We start from the raw sequence: 17,245 nt of genomic DNA on the forward strand, positions 1-17,245 counted from the left end.
AGAGTTTATCTTGGTATATGAAGTAAGACAGGAATGTGACTTTTGTTTTCCAGTAAATAACCATGTCTCTTCACTTACTGAACACTTCTTTCTAGGGCTGGCATATTGAATTTGCTTTTTTTCAGGGACTGAGGAAGTGAAATTTTAAGATAAGGTTTTAGCAGACCCTAAAAGTCAAGGAAGTAGTTCTCTCTGAAGATTTAATGTTTTATGTAACATACCTGAAATAAAATTTTGTGTATCAGCATTCCAGGTCGATTACTAATTCCTTAGTCTCTTTTGTCTTTATCTGTTTCAAGGATATTAACTCTTTGCTTTCCAATATATACATCAAACTGTGTTTCTGCTGATCTCTGTCTTCCTGCTTGAGAAATAATAAACTATCAGCAACATTCCTAGGATCTTAGTATAGGTAAATTTGAACACGTCAAAGCAAACATAGGAAGTCCTGTTTATTTCATTCACAAGTGGAATGCCAGCCATATGTAAGGTTCTTCATAATGTATATGAAGTACTTACAACAGATTATACAAACTACTTAGAACCCATGACTAATTACCCCATGGCATAATGAATATGTTGACCATCAGGTATTCATCAGACCTAGGAGTACATTGTTTAAGCACAATCCTGAAAGTGATTGTGATTATTCTGTGCATAACTTTCTTATTTGTTGCTCATGAAGCATATTCAACAGTTCTTTGTTCAAATTAATCAACCACTGGTCTAGGCTCAGCTTCTTTATTGTTAAGTTGCTAATGAAAAAGGAGGAAGAAGAGGAAAGGGAGGAATAAGGAGGAGAGGAAAAGGAAGTGGGGGAAGGAAAAAGAAAAGAGGAAAAAGAAAACTTCAAACTAGCTAAGTATAGAAGGTGATTTATCTGCACATAGATGATAAGTTCATCTTGGTCAGACCCATGCATTCACGTAAGACCCAGAATCTATTTCTGTATAGGTTTTAGCTCTGTTTTCTTCGCGTTTGGCTTTTCTTTCAGACAAGACTTCACCAAATGGTAGCAAAGGTTGTATCAGTTGCTCTAGGATTTTAGCCTCCTAGGTTAGCAATCTCCCCAGAAGACAAGAGCTCCTCTCTCCCATTAGTTCTGGCAAATGCCCTATGTATTTGCCAGGCATGATGGTTCCAGGCAAAGGGTTTTCATTGGCCCTTCAAAGATCCCATGCACTAGATATCAATCCCATGTACATCCCTGAATCAGTCACTATAGCTAGAAAAGAAAGGGGTGTACCCAGGAGCCAGGTCTGTGTTGTGTGCCCATGACAAGGTATGAGAGTGGAAGTGATATTGGTTCTGTTGAGTTTTGTTATCAGGAGGAGGATATTTGCAGCCAAACCAGGTACCTTAGAAAATTCTAAAGAGTTGACTTGAGCAATCTGGCTCTTCTGTCCCCAAACTGCAAAGTACTGCCTATGGTAAAAATAAGAAGAGCTATCATATAAAGAGACTTTTGAAAGAGACTTCTTTTCAGCACTTACTGTTAAAGAGTAGAGACATGCTTTCTCATCCTCCTTAGCTACTAAGGTTGGAAAACTTATAACATTGTTTCCTTGCATTTTGTTTTCCCATATGCCATTGACTGTCACATTTCACAAGTTAAGAAACATGTTATTTCTTTGTTTATTTTGTCAATCTTTTGTATTCTCTGGAGAGAAATTATGTGTCTCTGTTTCAGTGGAATAGATTTAATCTGATTGTCTTGTCTCTAGACTCACCTAACGCCTTGTCTTTCACAGTCAAAGTTTTTCCTTTTCCCTCACTTGGTGAAGAGATAAATCTATCCCAGATTCTGGAAAATACAGATTTCTAAGTAGATCACATTAAAGACTTTCCAGTGTAGAAGGAAGTTGCTCCAGAAATGTTAACTCTTTCTCTAATGTTGTTTGAAAGTTGCTCAGTCAATGTAATTTTTCAAGAACTCTAAAGGAGCCATTGACCTTGTGCTTTGGATCTTTTCTATCCCTATAGTCACACTTTGTCTGCATATCTCTTGTTAATTCTCTCTCATATTAAACACCCACCTTCTTAAACACACATGCATACACACACATACACATACATACACACACATTCACACACACATACACACCTGAGGCTGAGGTTTGAGGAAAATCCTAGAATGTTTGTCTTTCCAAGTAATTTGCCTAATTTTATGAGTGGCTTCCTGATCAATCATGGGGATAATTTGGGGTCATCCTGGTTATGTTACTGAAGAGGAAGGCAGTGGACTAGCTGTGTGCTTTACTAAATGTATCCCTGATATGTTTTTATGAAGTCAATTGCTTCCTATCACTTAAAGTATAAGGAAGTTTAGTTGTTGTACATTAGGCTTAAGCTATTCTTACTCCTTGGAAGGAAAATTATGACCAACCTAGACAGCACATTAAAAAGCAGAGACATTACTTTGCAGACAAAGGTCCATCTCGTCAAAGCTATGGTTTTTCCAGTAGTCATGTATAGATGTGAGAGTTGGACTATAAAGAAAGCTGAGTGCCGAAGAATTGAAGCTTTTGAACTGTGGTGTTGAGAAGACTCTTGAGAGTCCCTTGGACTGCAAGGAGATCCAACCAGTCCATCCTAAAGGAGATCAGTCCTGGGTATTCATTGGAAGGACTGATGTTGAAGCTGAAACTCCAATACTTTGGCCACCTGATGTGAAGAGCTGGCTCATTTGAAAAGACCCTGATGGTGGGAAAGATTGAGGGCAGGAGGAGAAAGGGACGACAAAGGATGAAATAGTTGGATGGCATCACTGACTCAATGGACATGGGTTTGGGTAGACTCCGGCAATTGGTGATGGACAGGGAGGCCTGGCGTGCATGGTTCATGGGATTGCAAAGAGTTGGACACGACTGAGTGACTGAAATGAACTGATTCTTATCTTCAAGCTACTTAATTATTTATTTGTGAGTTATACTATATGTATTGCAATTTTTTCTCAGCCAACTATATATAAACAATGTATCCAGGTATATATTGTTTAGCGCATTAACGTATCATTAGTAATTAAATATATTAAGTTCTTCACTGGCTATCTTTAGCTGTCTTTCCTCCCTTTTCCAAAGCTTTGCTCTCCAATGCACAGTCCATGGAGCACTAGTTCTAGAGGATACAACCCCAAAAAGGGTTTGGAGTTCCTTGTGCAAATATGTTTAACAAAGACCAGATGAGACCCAAAGAAGCCTTTATTATGTCAAGTACATTATTACTTTTCAAACAGGTTATTCTTGTGTGCTTCCTGCACTTAAGGGAAAGTGAGTAAATACTGATTAGAAGGGCTCCAGCACAGGATTTGGAAAGTTAGCAAATGGTTGAGCCAGAATGATAACTATGTTAATGCCAGCCATCTACTGCAATCATGCCAGTATATATGTTATGCATGATAAATATATGAAGAACTTAGAAGGGAAGATAATCATTTTGAGGTAGAAGTTGTTGTTGTTCAGTTTAATAAATCATGTTTGACTCTCTGTGATTGCGTGGACTGCAACACCCCAGGCTTCCCTGTCTTTCACCATCTCCCAGAGCTTGCTCAAACTCATGTCCATTGAGTCGGTAATGCCATCCAACCACCTCATCCTCTATTGCCCTCTTCTCCTCCTGCCTTCACTCTTTCCCAGCTTCAAGATCTTTTCCAGTGAGTCAGCTCTCTTCACATCAAGTGTTCAAAGTATTGGAGCTTCAGCATCAGTTCTTCCAGTGAATATTCAGAGTTGATTTACTTTAGGATTGATTGGTTTGTTCTCCTTACTGTCCAAGGGACACTCTCGAGGGCCTTCTCCAACAACACAGTTGGAAAGCATCAGTTCTTCAGTGCTTAGCCCTCTTTGTGGTCCAGTTTTCACATTTGTATATGACTACTGGGAAAACCATAGCTTTGACTATATGTACCTTTATCAGCAAAGTGAGATGGAAGTATCAGGCTTAAATCATTAAAAATGGAAGCCAAAGCAGGCTCTGAAATACTAGTAGAATTAGGAAATCAGATCAACAATATTCCTGGAGAGAACTGAAATGAAATGAGGTAGGTGGAACTCTGTCTTATAGAATAGCAGTGGTCATTGGGAAAGCACTTGTTGTGTTATAGGTAATCCATTGCCTCTCAAGTTGGTACCCTCCTTCGACCTCAGACCAGTGATATATCACCTTCTCTTCCACTACAGCTGATCTCCCAAGACCTGCATCTCATCTCCCCACCCGTTGTCTGCCCCCAGGTAAGTTGTGGTACAGTTGTCAAGATTGCTACCGTGCATGACGTCGTATCTAAGGGGACACAGTTTACATAGTTGACATCACAGATTAGGAAAACTGTTATGACCAGTTTTCTGCAGATGGCAACAAAGTATCTACCTGGAGCCAAACTAGCACATTATTGTCATTTCGTGACCCATGGAAATAACCTGTTTTGAAGGCAGAAGTGTTGTTTTCTAATTCGCACACAGGTACTCTGTGGGCAGTTGGCAGTCTTTGCTTGCTGAATGATCAGAATCTTGAACACATTTCCAGGGGGCAGTAGTCTAGAGTCTCCAGATTTGTCAGAGTGTGAAGAAAATAGAAAGCAGCTCTTTGCCTTTATGAAAAGTTGGAAATATTTCCAACTTTGTACCAAAGAAATCTTGGAAAGTCAAGCATCATGTGTAGTCATTTGGGCCTAAGTTGCCCTCTTATGTCATTGATGATCAAGTATTATGTATTATCCTATTCATTAACATTTTCAAGATTTATGAGTTGTATCCACAGGTGCCATTTCGTCTTCTTTTAAATTTGGTACGACTTTGGAATTCTATTATTTACTTAGCCATGAAATTTTGTAGTGAGGGTGGCTTCTAAAATGCAAGAGCATCTTGCCGTTTGTACACCTTTAAATGATCTATTGCTTGTCACTCCCACCTATGTCAGCCAGCTACATTCAACATGGTCCACTTGTGAATTTGAGGACCACTGAGCAGACGCTAGGTCTATTTTCCAAAAACAAACTCATCAAATGACCAACCTGACAAGTTATCAAGTCACCAAAAACCCTCAAAAACCTTAAACCAGGTCTTGAAGAGTCAGCGTGGCCATTTTGCCACAGGCATTCGGCAGAGACCAGCCAAAGTTCAGTATATCCCATGTTATCTTGTTCTTTGGAGCCTCTGAATTTTCAGAATGAAAACTTCTTTTATTTTCTAAATCAGGAACAATGTGCACAATTTAAGTCCAGATTTATATAAAAGAATGAGATTCTCTTCTAAAGCTTTGAGTCCAGTCTACTGAGTTTCTATCATCTTTTAGCTCAATGATTTGTTAAACTAACTTGATTAAATGTGTATTTTGTGAGGGATTCAAATTTCAAAATTCCAACCATTCAGACACAAAGGATATCTGTGCCTTTTAAATGCATTTCTATGCTGATTTGCATCCTTTTTTTGTGTGTGGGCTTGATTTCCAAATGGTAGCTTTATATTGCATGGTAATTTTCACCAATCTTTGACAACTTTCCTAATTGCTGAAACTACAGCTTTGAAAAACAAAAAGACAAATCCTTAAAGTGGCTGGCTCATGCAGTATGAATTCTATAAACTTTAAAATTTGACAAATTGGTTAGTCAGAATTGCTTGCTTGGCAAATTGGTCTATTTTCCATGAAGCAACTGTCCAGAGAGCTTTCAATGCCAATACACACACAACCTAGCACCCACGTACGAAGACAAGGCCCTTCCTGGTACGAGCTCTGTCCTGCAGCAGGGGGTGAGGGGGGCTGTACCTCTCTGTTGCTGCAGCAGGGGGCCCTTTGTCGTCACTGTGCTCATCACTAACGTGCCCAACATCCCTGTCACAGGTCCACTTTCTTTGGTCTCTTTCCTGTGTCACCTCCAGCACTAGTTACTGCCAAGGGCTTCTCAGTTCTCAAAGTTTGAGGGGTCTCCACTACTAGTCAGAGCTGCTTTATTTCACTTCAGCTAGTCAGCTTGTGGTGATGCTTCAAGGGGATCCCCACTGTATCCATTAAAATCCTTTTCATTTGCTGAATGTCCAAGGGCTGAGTTTTCTTTTGACTTTTATGCGTTTCTTGTCTGTTTCAGAGTTTGCACTTATAACAAAGTAGCAACAGGAGTCGTAGTAAGCTTGTGTCTATATCAGCTAGAGAATTAATATGCAGTTAAAGTTTGATCTGGTAGCACTGGCGTCATGCTCACTCATCTAGAATTCTGGCTATAATATAGTCATCACAACCATTATATATGGATCATCGCTTTTCCAAGGCATAAAAAGACAACATGCAATTTCCTATAAAATCAGATCAAATAATTGCACCTTTGATAGTCCAGAACATGCTTTTAGAATTTATGAGTCTTCAAATTCCTTTTTACTTCCATCAGTTTTGAGTTAACCATAAATGTATGGAAATTGTTAAGGGAGAGTGTTAATTAATATGATATAGGATGATAGAATTTGTAATGTGCTGATTTTCCTAAAAGTATCTGATTATTTAAGATCTCCAGTGTTTTGTTTGGGAGTGGGAGTGATTAATAGGGTAAAACTGAGGATGAAAGAAAGAAATTGTAATTTCTTACCGGAACTTACACATGACTAATTTGAGGCCTTTGCTTTGCTTCTTTGTGTCATATTCATTAGCGCAGTTATTCCACTGAATAAACCTGAAGCTTTTCCTCTCCCATCTTCTGAGGTGGAAATTCAGCCATCCTTCTAGAGGAAAAGCCAGAACTGAAGGACAAACCTGAGATCCTCTGGAGACGCCCATACCAGACAGCTCTTAACAATTAGTTCCTGGCTTACTTGATCACAGGTTAATTTCTCTTTCCAGAGGCTAAACTTTCCTGACCATTGACAGAAACCTGGGGACCCACTGCCTAGTTCTTTGCTGCCTTTCAGGCAAAGCTCAGATTGCCATGTCTTCCAGTTGGCAATGTAGGCTGTGTCGCTGTAAGAAATGACTCGGACGAAGATGGGGGTGTGATTAGCTCTAAATGAAGTTCTAAACCACTGGTACATGAAATGAAACTTTCTCTCTCTCTCTCTCTCTCTCTCTTTCTTTTTCCCCTTTCTTTAACCTGGGCTGCTGATGTAAGTGGCTCTAATTTACTTTTCCCAAGAAAACAAAGCAAAATAAAAGGCAGAATGGCAAAAAGATCTCTTCTCGAAGTGGAGCACTTCTGCTGCTGATAAAAGGGAGTCATTTGCAGCTTTCATGGTGTCAGTATTAATTTCCAAGCAGTCAAAGCCACCGCTAATTTATTTACAGAACAATCTCCTTGCCCAGGAGCCGGGCTGGTGAGAGCGGTTTCTAGCCTCCAGCTTTGTTTGTTGACAGGCTGATTTCCCACAAGGCCATTTCCACCTGTGTTTCTGTTGTTTTTAGTGCATGTCTTCCTTTCTTCTCCCCCGCCACCACCTCCCTGATGGCTGCTGAAGGCCCTTCTCATCTCGGGTCTCTCTCATCCACTTCTTCCCTCCAGCCCCAAGGCCTCCTGGCAGGGCTTTGCAGTCACTCTGCACTTACCCAGAGTCTCTGCTGGCAAAGTCCCAGGGGGCCCCTCATTTCTTTCTTTCTTTTTTCCCTTTTTTTTTGTTTCAAGGACAAGATTCAAAAGAGCCCGCTACACACAGGTTGTAGGGTGCACCTTCAGATGTGCCTTCAAATAGGGGCTGAGCAATTTGAATATTTGTGCTCCTAGAAAATCAGCCTGTAAAATTGTCCCCCAAAGCCCATTAAATTCTGCAAAATCTCTCCACTTTGAGGGCTTCATTATGGAGTCCAATTGGGGGGCCCAGCACCTTTCTGCCAAAGTGCTCATCTCCAAAGATGCCTACAATTGAAATTATAGAGTGGCTGCTTTGGCCTCAGCTCATTGCATATCAAAGGATGGGAAGGCGGAAGGGAAGCATCTACAGAGCAGTGGAGATACTTGCTGCCTGCCAGACCTAGACAGGTAATAGATTGAGATGTTTAAAGTGCATTGCTCATGTGTGCACATGTGCCTCTCTGCCATTTTATAGCTTGTCTGCAGGGCAGCATGAAAGACCTAAGACATGTTTTAAAGTTAGTGATGGTGCCATATGGGCCCAGAGTGGGAAATAGGTACTAGGCAGCCCATTTTCCAGACTGTGCATTTGCTAAATCAATAAAGAATATTGAGACCAGAAGGGACATCATCACAGCTATATAACCTGCACCAAACATTGCCAACTTGGATCTATGAGGCACTTAATAATTAAGAAACATCAGTGGAAAATGTACCTCGCACTATTTTCTCAGCCTCTGCATAGTGTGCATAATCCATTTTGTGCATCTTTTTTGCAATAGCTATTTTTTGGATTCAGAGATATTTATTAGTTGCTTGTGTGTAAAGATGCTGTGTTTAAATAGCCATTTGTTTGCAAAAGAAAGGAAACCAGAAGGAAAAGCACAAAGTTTTATCCTTTTTGAAACCATACAATTAATCTGGAAAATTATAAAGAACCAGAGTCCTACCAAAGGGAATTTTGTTGTCTTCTGTGGTTGAACAGAAGAGTGTAAGAATAAGCAGAGTATAAGAACTGGCCTGTGGTTTCCATTCCCCCCAGTAATTACACAACCTAAGCTTAAAAAAAAAAGTTTCACTTTGCTAACAGAATCTGCTTTACCTCCTGCCCTCCTCAAACTCCTGCATCTTCTTTTTTCAGATTATTTTCTCCCATGTCTCTGAGGTTTGTTTGCTTATGAGGGATGTGGGATTCCTGGCGTCTGAAGGTGCAGCCATTTCTCACTTCTCATTCCTGAGCTCTCCGTGACCAAAAACTCTTCTATCTATTTTGAAAGCGGAAACAATGCCATTTCATTGCCTGCATGCATAACTCCAAGATGCCTGAAACAATTTTACTCAAACTTTCTACCCACTCACCTTTGGGCTGAGACTAAACAGGCAAAGTTTGGGCCCCAAAGGACAATTTTTCCGAGAAGTTGGGAGCAGGTAGAGGCACAGCTGAGTGATGAAACTTATCTGACAATTGTCATCTGCCCTCTTTGCATCTCCGGTCTCCTTCCTCCCCGTCTCCTGGGGATGCCTTCCTTTTCTTTTCTCTCAATAATTTTAGCAGTTCCTCACTCCCTTCCCCTTGCCTGCTGGTCCTCTGGGATGAAGCAAAGGCTTTAAACCTGTAAACTGTATAAAATTTCTCCAAAACCAACTTGAAACTCAGTTTAAATTGGAGGGAGAGGCCTTACTGACGGAGGTGGCAGCCATGCACCCACACACGTCTGATGGAGCTTGTGCTGTCGGGGCTACTGTCTGATTACGTGGGCTAGCGAGCTCTGATGTCTGTAGCCTCGAGTTTTTTGTGTGGCTTGATAGAGAGACTACTCCCCTGGCAAACTGTGAGAATGTGGGAAGACACTAGATTTTTTCCTTCCCCACCCAGCGGATACTGTAGCTCAAAGTCCGTGTTGAGATGCTGAGTCTCCAACACCGTGGATGTTCAGAGGCCCCTTGGAAATGGGCAGAGCAGACGCAGCTCAGTGTTCATACCCACAGAATGTGAGAAATAGAACATTTTCCTCATTCTTAACTGAAGCTTTCATTTTGCAGACCATTCTACTGATGAGGCAGAAGCCTAAGCTCTGCCATGTTGGGGTCTCCTCAGCGCCTCCTCCCCAAGGGTGAATTTAGATCCAGACAATTGGCATGGCCCCAGAACACAGGAAGGTCAGCTCTACATGGTTCTCAGCATCTTTTCTGAGCTGCTGTGGCCTGTGTGGTCCTCACTTGTAATCTAGGCTGGTTGCTGCTGAGGCATCCCTTGTTTTACTCAGTCTCATCCCTCAGCCCTGGCCACTCACTGGTCTGCCCTTGAGGGTGGGAGTGCTGTTTTGGTGATCAGGTTTCTCACTGGGATATGGAGATCCCCACCAGACTGTGTAAACCCGTCTCTCTCTCGTTCCCCTCAGGCCATTCTCTCTCTAGGCATCTTGGAACGTGCCAAGGAACTACAGATAGAGCCCTGCAGATAGAGGTCCTACAGATAGGACCTCCCACATTTCTGTCTAAACATATCCCCTCCATTCCTCCTAAGTCTGGAGGATCTTTCTGATCTTCAGGGAAAGCCCAGTTCTTCTGAAACCCCTTTGCTTTACTCGTGGTGGTTTTCCCAGCCATTTTGTGAATGCCTAGAATCCTCTTTGTGAGGGCTTTTAAAACACAAAAGCCTGAAAGAAACATCTTTTTTCTCTGCTTTGCATTCAGTCACAGCCATTTTAGGAACTTGTGACTTGGATGGTTGGGGGGAAATAATACATAAAAGAGGAAATGTGGAAGAAAAGAAGAATGTGCAGCCACTATAAACCAGCTATCCCCCCTTTTTTTAGTATTCATTGCAGCTAATTAACCAGCTTAATTAACCCATCCTTTGCTTCGAGACTGTTTAAATAACTTTTCTATCATGCAAAGAGCCAAAGACAATAGTGCCCATAGTTAATGCTGGTGACAAGGATCATTGTACTAAGCCATTCCTTTTAACAGCCTTTCAGATCATTTACAAGGCAGGTTATAGTCTTTGAATTAGCGCTGTGATTAAGAACATGAGCTTTGGAATCAGACCCAGTTCTGCACTTACCTAGCAGCTCAGTGACCTTATGCAAATTAAAGAACTTCTCTAAGCCTCCAGGTCCTTGGGGGAACCGCATTAATGTCACTAGGTGATGTAGATGAACTGATGTGTGCACAACACCCAGCACACAGTAAACATGAATCTTTCCCTGTGTTATTATTCACCTCTTATTTCTATGCATTACCACTAGAACAGATTTCTTCTTATGAGCATATATCTATAGCATAACTGCTCAGAAAATGAAGTGAAATGAAATGAAGGTGGTAATTTACAGCCAGAATTAAAAGGTGGCAGAGAGAGAAATGTGTCTGATCATCTCACTGGATAAACAGAGTGATGGAAAGGAATAGTAGATCAATTTTCTAAGTTAAGTTTTCTTTAACTTATACCCCATATATTTCAAATTGGGAATGATAAGAATGGGCATTGAGTAGGGGATGATGTTTGTAAAATTTTGTGGTTGAACTTTACATTTTCTCCTGAGCTCCCTAGAAGCCAAAGTAAAAGGGGAAACATATAGTGTACATTATTAGAAGGGAAAGGCATATTTAAAATGTCATGCATGATATAAGGGAAATGAAAATTTCTTCCTCATCTTGACTTTATATTTATGCTGTCAGTCTGTGGACTGTAGAGATGAAAAAATTGGATAGGGAGAGGCATAGAAGATAGATTACAGAATTAAATCTCTCTCTCTAAAATGAATGGTAAGTGCTAAGTCATTCTAGTCATGTCTGACTCTTTGCGACCCCATGGACTGTAACCTGCCAGGCTCCTCCATCCATGGGACTCTCCAGGCAAGGATACTGGAGTGGATTTCCATTTCCCTCTCCACTAAAATGAATAGAGGCTGACTTAGAAAAAAATTCTCCTCAGATCTAGAGATTTTTTTAATTAAAAAAAAAAAAAAGAGGAGGAGGAAGAGAGCCAGATAGAGAGCCTTAGAAGTCCTCCCCAAAGTTTGGAGGGGTCTGTCTTGCTTCATGAACTCCACAGGAGCCCTTTCCAGCATCTTTGCTTAGAGGCACAGCCTCTGGGAAACCCTTGCCAATCATCATGCAGTACCAGTAAATCCTGGGAAGTTAAGTTTAACTCTTGCTCCACTTAGGCAAGTGCTGGGCCTCAGTTTCTCTATGGAAAATAGTGTTCATAATCTGTCTTTTTCTGTTCCCAGGGAAGGTTCTTTTTCATCCCCTCTAAAATACTTCCTAACTCCTAAGTCATACAGGCAGGCATTGTAATATTCACTGAGGATGCAATAGTGAGCATGACAAACATGGCTTCTACCCTTGTGGTACCTACATTCTAATGGGAGGAAAACACAAGTAAACATATGAACAGAATCATGAGAGCTCAGGCCAAGTACTGGAAGACCAAAACATGGGGTGTGAGGGGTAAGCCATCTCAGTTGGAAAAGGATTGAAATCTGAGATATTCAGGGATAGTCCATTTGAGAAAGTACCGTGTTAAACAAGACCTAAAGGACACGAAGTTAGCAGATACACAAAGAGAAAGAAAAAACTCCTTGTAGACAGAGGAAAGAGTGAGTCCAAAGGTCATGTAGTGGGAAAAAGCACAGCATGTCCATAGAGTATAATGAGCATGGGGAGACCTGCACGAGGTATGTTCAGAGACAGAAGCACAGCTCCATCCTGAAAAGCTCAGTGGCTAAGAGAAGAGGCAAGTATTTCCTTCTAAGTGTGATGGGTGCTACTGAAAGGTTTTGAGATGGAATATATTGCATGGTCTGATTTGTGATGTAAGCAGACAACACTTGCTGCTAATGGGAAGCAGAATAAGAAGAGATGCACAGAGATAATCAGGAAGGGCCATCATCTCTTGCCTGAATCGCAGCTAGCATTTCCTAGTGTCCAGACTCCTCCAGGACAGGTTTCTTCATAGATGGACCCAGTGCTGGGAAGGAGGAGCCTAGATTTGCCTGATTGCTAATTAATTTCTCCTGATCCCTTCAGGGAATTCTGTCCATATTACTGAATGCATCATGAAATTGACTTCAAAAGTTAGGAATTACATGGGCTTTCTTAAAATGACATGTTAATAATTTCTTGGATATTGTTTTGTGAAAACATCTCAATGAGAAGAGGACTTTTTTATTCAGTGCTTCAGCTTTTAAAATTAACATGATGAATCTTTGCTACCACTGCACTAAAAGTAGGGGTGCACAAAAAGGGAATGAGAGCAACTCTTGTAGTAGAGTGGAGATGAGGGGTCTGGTGCCAGCTTCACCCTTGCTGTATGACTTTAGGCTGCCGCTTCCTGAGTCCCTTCGTTTTGCAAGGGCATTAGAAAAATATTCTCTAAAGCTATCCGTTCAGCTCGAAAGGGACTGTGATTCTTTGGCCTTGGATCAGAGCAAAGGTTGAGGTTGATCGTTAGCTACTGATTTCTCTGAGTGTGAGACTAGTATTAATGGAAAATAGCTTAGTGGTTCACTTACCTTTTTTTTTGGTCCCTTTTCCTAAAACCCCATTTTTGGGTTTAGCAGGTCCAGAATCCAATTAATTTTCAATCTCTTCCTTCCCACCCATAATCCACCTAATAAAGGTATTCGGGGTGATTAGATAAGTGATAGTCTTTGCTTTGGCTGATGTGTGAGCTGGAGTTCTGAGCTCTCCAGTGCCACCCCTGCATGTGTCCCTGGGGCTCCACTTGCTGGTTTCTTCATTCTGCTGGAAAATGTGATCCACGGCATCAGTTCTCTTACTATTCCCACAAATCAAGCTCTTAGTAGCCCAATAAAATCGTGAGACTTGGGATTAAAAAAAAAAAAGAAAAAAAGTGATTGTGTTGCTTGGATGCTAATGAGACACATATATCTGAAACAACTGATTAAAGACCTTGGAAAGAAAGTCTGGACACAACATGCAAGGTGGCTGATTTAAATAGGTGAGGAGCATTCCAGATACACGAATGTCAGGTACCTTTACTTCAAAGAGATGTACTTTAAATAGCCTGTTTTTCCTCACGTATTTTCCCACGAAATATTGGGACACCAATGGAGTGAGAACAAGCAAAGGGGCTGAGTGATTCTCCCATCAGGATCCTTCATCTGCCAGGTTAGCGCCAACAAATGTACCAAGCTGGCAGACCAAGTGTCTCCAATGTGTTTCTAGAATGTGTTGTGCAGTTGATAATAAATAACTCCTAAGTTGTGTGATTACATAATGATAGCCACGTTCATTCACTTGTCTATCAAAGGAGCCATACTTGAGTTTGAGCTCCTTTCCCCTGGGCCCATGAAGTGTTGTTAGCTTGGAGTCTTTAAAATTTCTAGCAATCCTGGGCTAAGTGCACTGGGGTGGAATGTAGTCCCTTTTGCTTAGTATTCCATTAGCTAATGGGTGGGAGCCCGTCAGCTTTCTATTTATTCCTTAAGCCATTAAGGTTCACCTGCTGTGCATGAGACTACACTTGACAAAAAAGAGTGATAGTTGAAATAAAATAAATATCAAGCCTTACAAGATCTGATGGGTATTGTTTAAAACATAATGGGCTTCATGGAAAGGTAAAGGTGAACCAGCTATTACGAGTTGACACATAGCATTGTGGGCAAGATGCAGCAAACAGAGCTCTTCCCTGTGCTCCAGGCCAGGGGCACTCACCAGTGGAGGGGAGTTGTTTGAGAGCTGTCTTCCAAGTGCCCCCCAATATTTGTCTGCAGTGTCTACCTAAGTCTCTTGAAAGGTGCTTGATAAATTTCTCAGTCAATCTTACTGCGACTTTCTTTAAACTCTTTAGATACAAATCATACTCTTTCTGACCTGCACATGACTCCGCGTAGTCTGGGTCCCGCAATAGGACCATTTTTCACCTCTCTTCCCCTCCAACCACACTGATCTTTCTCAGGTCCACTGCAAGGAATATTCATTCTCTCTTTAATGTTCTTTCTTGCCTTATTCACCCTTCAGATGGCAGCTTGAACACCATTTTTTCAGAGGAAGCTTTCCTTGGTGTTCCGAAGAAAGTTGGTTTCTAACTGGATGATCTCCTGCTTTCCTGCCCTACATCATGTATTATATTTAATTGCATACATATCTTACTAAGCACAGCACAGCACGTATCTTATTAAGGTTTGCTTCTCTCACTAGATGGAAAGCTCCTTGATGGCAAAAATCATGTCTGGCTTTCCAGCACCTAGCATAGTGCCAGTTGAATAAATAAGGGAATTCAATCCTGAGAGATCTTCATGGACAAAAAAAATGCAGACATGGACTGATGGCTATAGAGAAAGAAAGCTTGGCATTTCTTGGGTTTGGTTTGTGATAGTTAAGGTTTATTCTGTGGTGCCTAGTTTTGACTACATCAGTTTCCTTAATTATCTCCACTAATTATCACTTAGCCTTACATAGACAACTTTTCTGAGCTCTGTATTCTTTCTCAATTGTGTTTGTAAACTGAACCATTTGTTTTCTGAGCCCATCTCTTTCATATAGCATCTTATCAAATGTAGCTACCTACAATGAGCTCAGGCTTTTAATATTTCATTCCCAAATCTCCTTAGCCTACTCCCAGTCTACCTGTCTAGATTATCTCGGGTATTACTTTTACCATGTTTTATTAAATTCTTACTTAATATTTTCTCTGTTGCATACCACTGGTCATGATTCTCCCAACCTCCAACTGGTTCCTCACCACCCACCACTGAGTTTTAAAATAATTTGTTTTCAGTTTTTTCTTACAACTGCACCTACATCTAGGCTTCTATTTCAGTGTCGATCAGCTATTGCCACAATAATGTCACATAAGAAATCACTCCAAAGCACAGGTGTTTACAAACACAGCAAGTTTTAATTCTCACCCTTGCAGATTTGCAGGACAGTAGATCCAAGGAAGAGCTGATATTGTCAGCACGTCTGGGTGAGTGGGCTGTAGGCCGAGGGTCAGCGCAGCTCAACTCCGAGATGTCAGTGGGCTCCGGTTTGTTCTGTGTATGGACATATCAGGATCCAAGTTTAAGTTTCAGCAGTTTTTTGGAGGAAGCTCTCTTCCTGGCATATCTGTGGTGTGTAAGAACCAAGTCAAAATTCACAGTCACATCTGTGGCCTCTGCCTATATCATGCGAGCTCATGTTCCAGGGACTGCATCAAGTCATGTGTCCAAGCCCACCATCAGTAAGATGAGGAGGCAGACAGCATCCTGCCAGTTTCCCTCACAGGGCTCTTCTCAATGTGTATGTTTGCTTATTAATATGCTTTTTTGTGCTGAATTATTGCCCATGTCCAACGGCTCTTACCTTCAGCAACTAGAATGATGTCTGGCCTATATGAGGCACTTATATATTTGACTAATTAAGCAAAGAAGGAATAAGTGACTTCAAGAGATTTCTTGTGCTGAGTTGCAAATAGGCCTCTAATAGTCCATTCCACAACTGTGTTCAGTTCAGTTTAGTTCAGTTGCTCAGTCATGTCCCACTCTTTGCGACCCCATGAATTGCATCACGCCAGGCCTCCCTGTCCATCACCGAGTTCACCCAAACTCATGTCCATCAAGTTGGTGATGCCATCCAGCCATCTCATCCTCTCTCGTCCCCTTTTCCTCCTGCCCCCAATCCCTCCCAGCATCAGAGTCTTTTCCAATGAGTCAACTCTTCGCATGAGGTGGCCAAAGTATTGGAGTTTCAGCTTCAACATCAGTCCTTCCAAAGAACACCCAGGACTGATCTCCTTGCAGTCCAAGGGACTCTCAAGAGTCTTCTCCAACACCATAGTTCAAAAGCATCAATTCCTTGGTGCTCAGCTTTCTTCACAGTCCAACTCTCACATCCATACATGACCACTGGAAAAACCATAGCCTTGACTAGACAGACCTTTGTTGGCAAAGTAATGTCTCTGCTTTTGAATATGCTATCTAGGTTGGTCATAACTTTCCTTCCAAGGAGTAAGCGTCTTTTAATTTCATGGCTGCAGTCACCATCTGCAGTGATTTTGGAGCCCCCAAAAATAAAGTCTGACACTGTTTCCACTGTTTCCCCATCTATTTGCCATGAAGTAATGGGACCAGATGCCATGATCTTCGTTTTCTGAATGTTGAGCTTTAAGCCAACTTTTTCACTCTCCACTTTCACTTTCATCAAGAGGCTTTTTGGTTCCTCTTCACTTTCTGCCATAAGGGTGGTGTCATCTGCATATCTGAAGTTATTGATATTTCTCCCAGCAGTCTTGATTCCAGCTTGTGCTTCTTCCAGACCAGCATTTCTCATGATGTACTCTGCATATAAGTTAAATAAGCAGGGTGACAATATACAGCCTTGAAGTACTCCTTTTCCTCTTTGGAACCAGTCTGTTGTTCCATGTCCAGTTCTAACTGGGGCATGAAGTTTAGGGTAGGAATGTTTACCTTTGAATTAGAAAGAGCAGTATTGGGGATCCCTAACCTTTCATCTGGTTACAGCTGGTTTTAAAGGATTATAGAAAAGTTGACCACATCCCTAGAATCCCATGCAATAAATCCATGGTGCAGGCAGAAGTAAGGCAGGGAGAAGGAGAAGGTCTCCCTATAGTGGTGCTGGAATCATCAGAGTAATTGCTCTGCTTGAAGAGCTACCAGTGAGCCAAACACTGATCAGGAGTGTTACACAGAAGGAAACGGAAAAGGATATGACAGTGGAGGAGATGAAATGAAG

At 41.4% G+C, this 17,245-nt stretch overlaps 1 long non-coding RNA gene across 15 annotated transcripts in view; it reads left to right on the top strand.

Moving 5' to 3' along the window:
- LOC129636993 (uncharacterized) overlaps positions 1 to 17,245 on the top strand; it is a 499,812-nt gene that overhangs the window by 425,201 nt on the left and 57,366 nt on the right. For 9 of the 15 annotated variants that reach the window (XR_008707270.1, XR_008707263.1, XR_008707260.1 and 6 more), the window contains one exon: positions 4,179 to 4,229. The exons of 2 other annotated variants lie outside the window; for them this stretch is intronic. This is a non-coding gene — a long non-coding RNA (uncharacterized LOC129636993). Of the gene's footprint in view, positions 1 to 4,178; positions 4,230 to 6,632; positions 7,060 to 14,530; positions 14,546 to 17,245 lie in introns of those variants that run through there. 4 more of the 15 variants (XR_008707279.1, XR_008707259.1, XR_008707277.1 and 1 more) reach the window with 4 other exon arrangements.

This window comes from Bubalus kerabau, chromosome 1 (genome assembly GCF_029407905.1).
Source record: "Bubalus kerabau isolate K-KA32 ecotype Philippines breed swamp buffalo chromosome 1, PCC_UOA_SB_1v2, whole genome shotgun sequence".
Classification (NCBI taxonomy): Eukaryota; Metazoa; Chordata; class Mammalia; order Artiodactyla; family Bovidae; genus Bubalus; species Bubalus kerabau.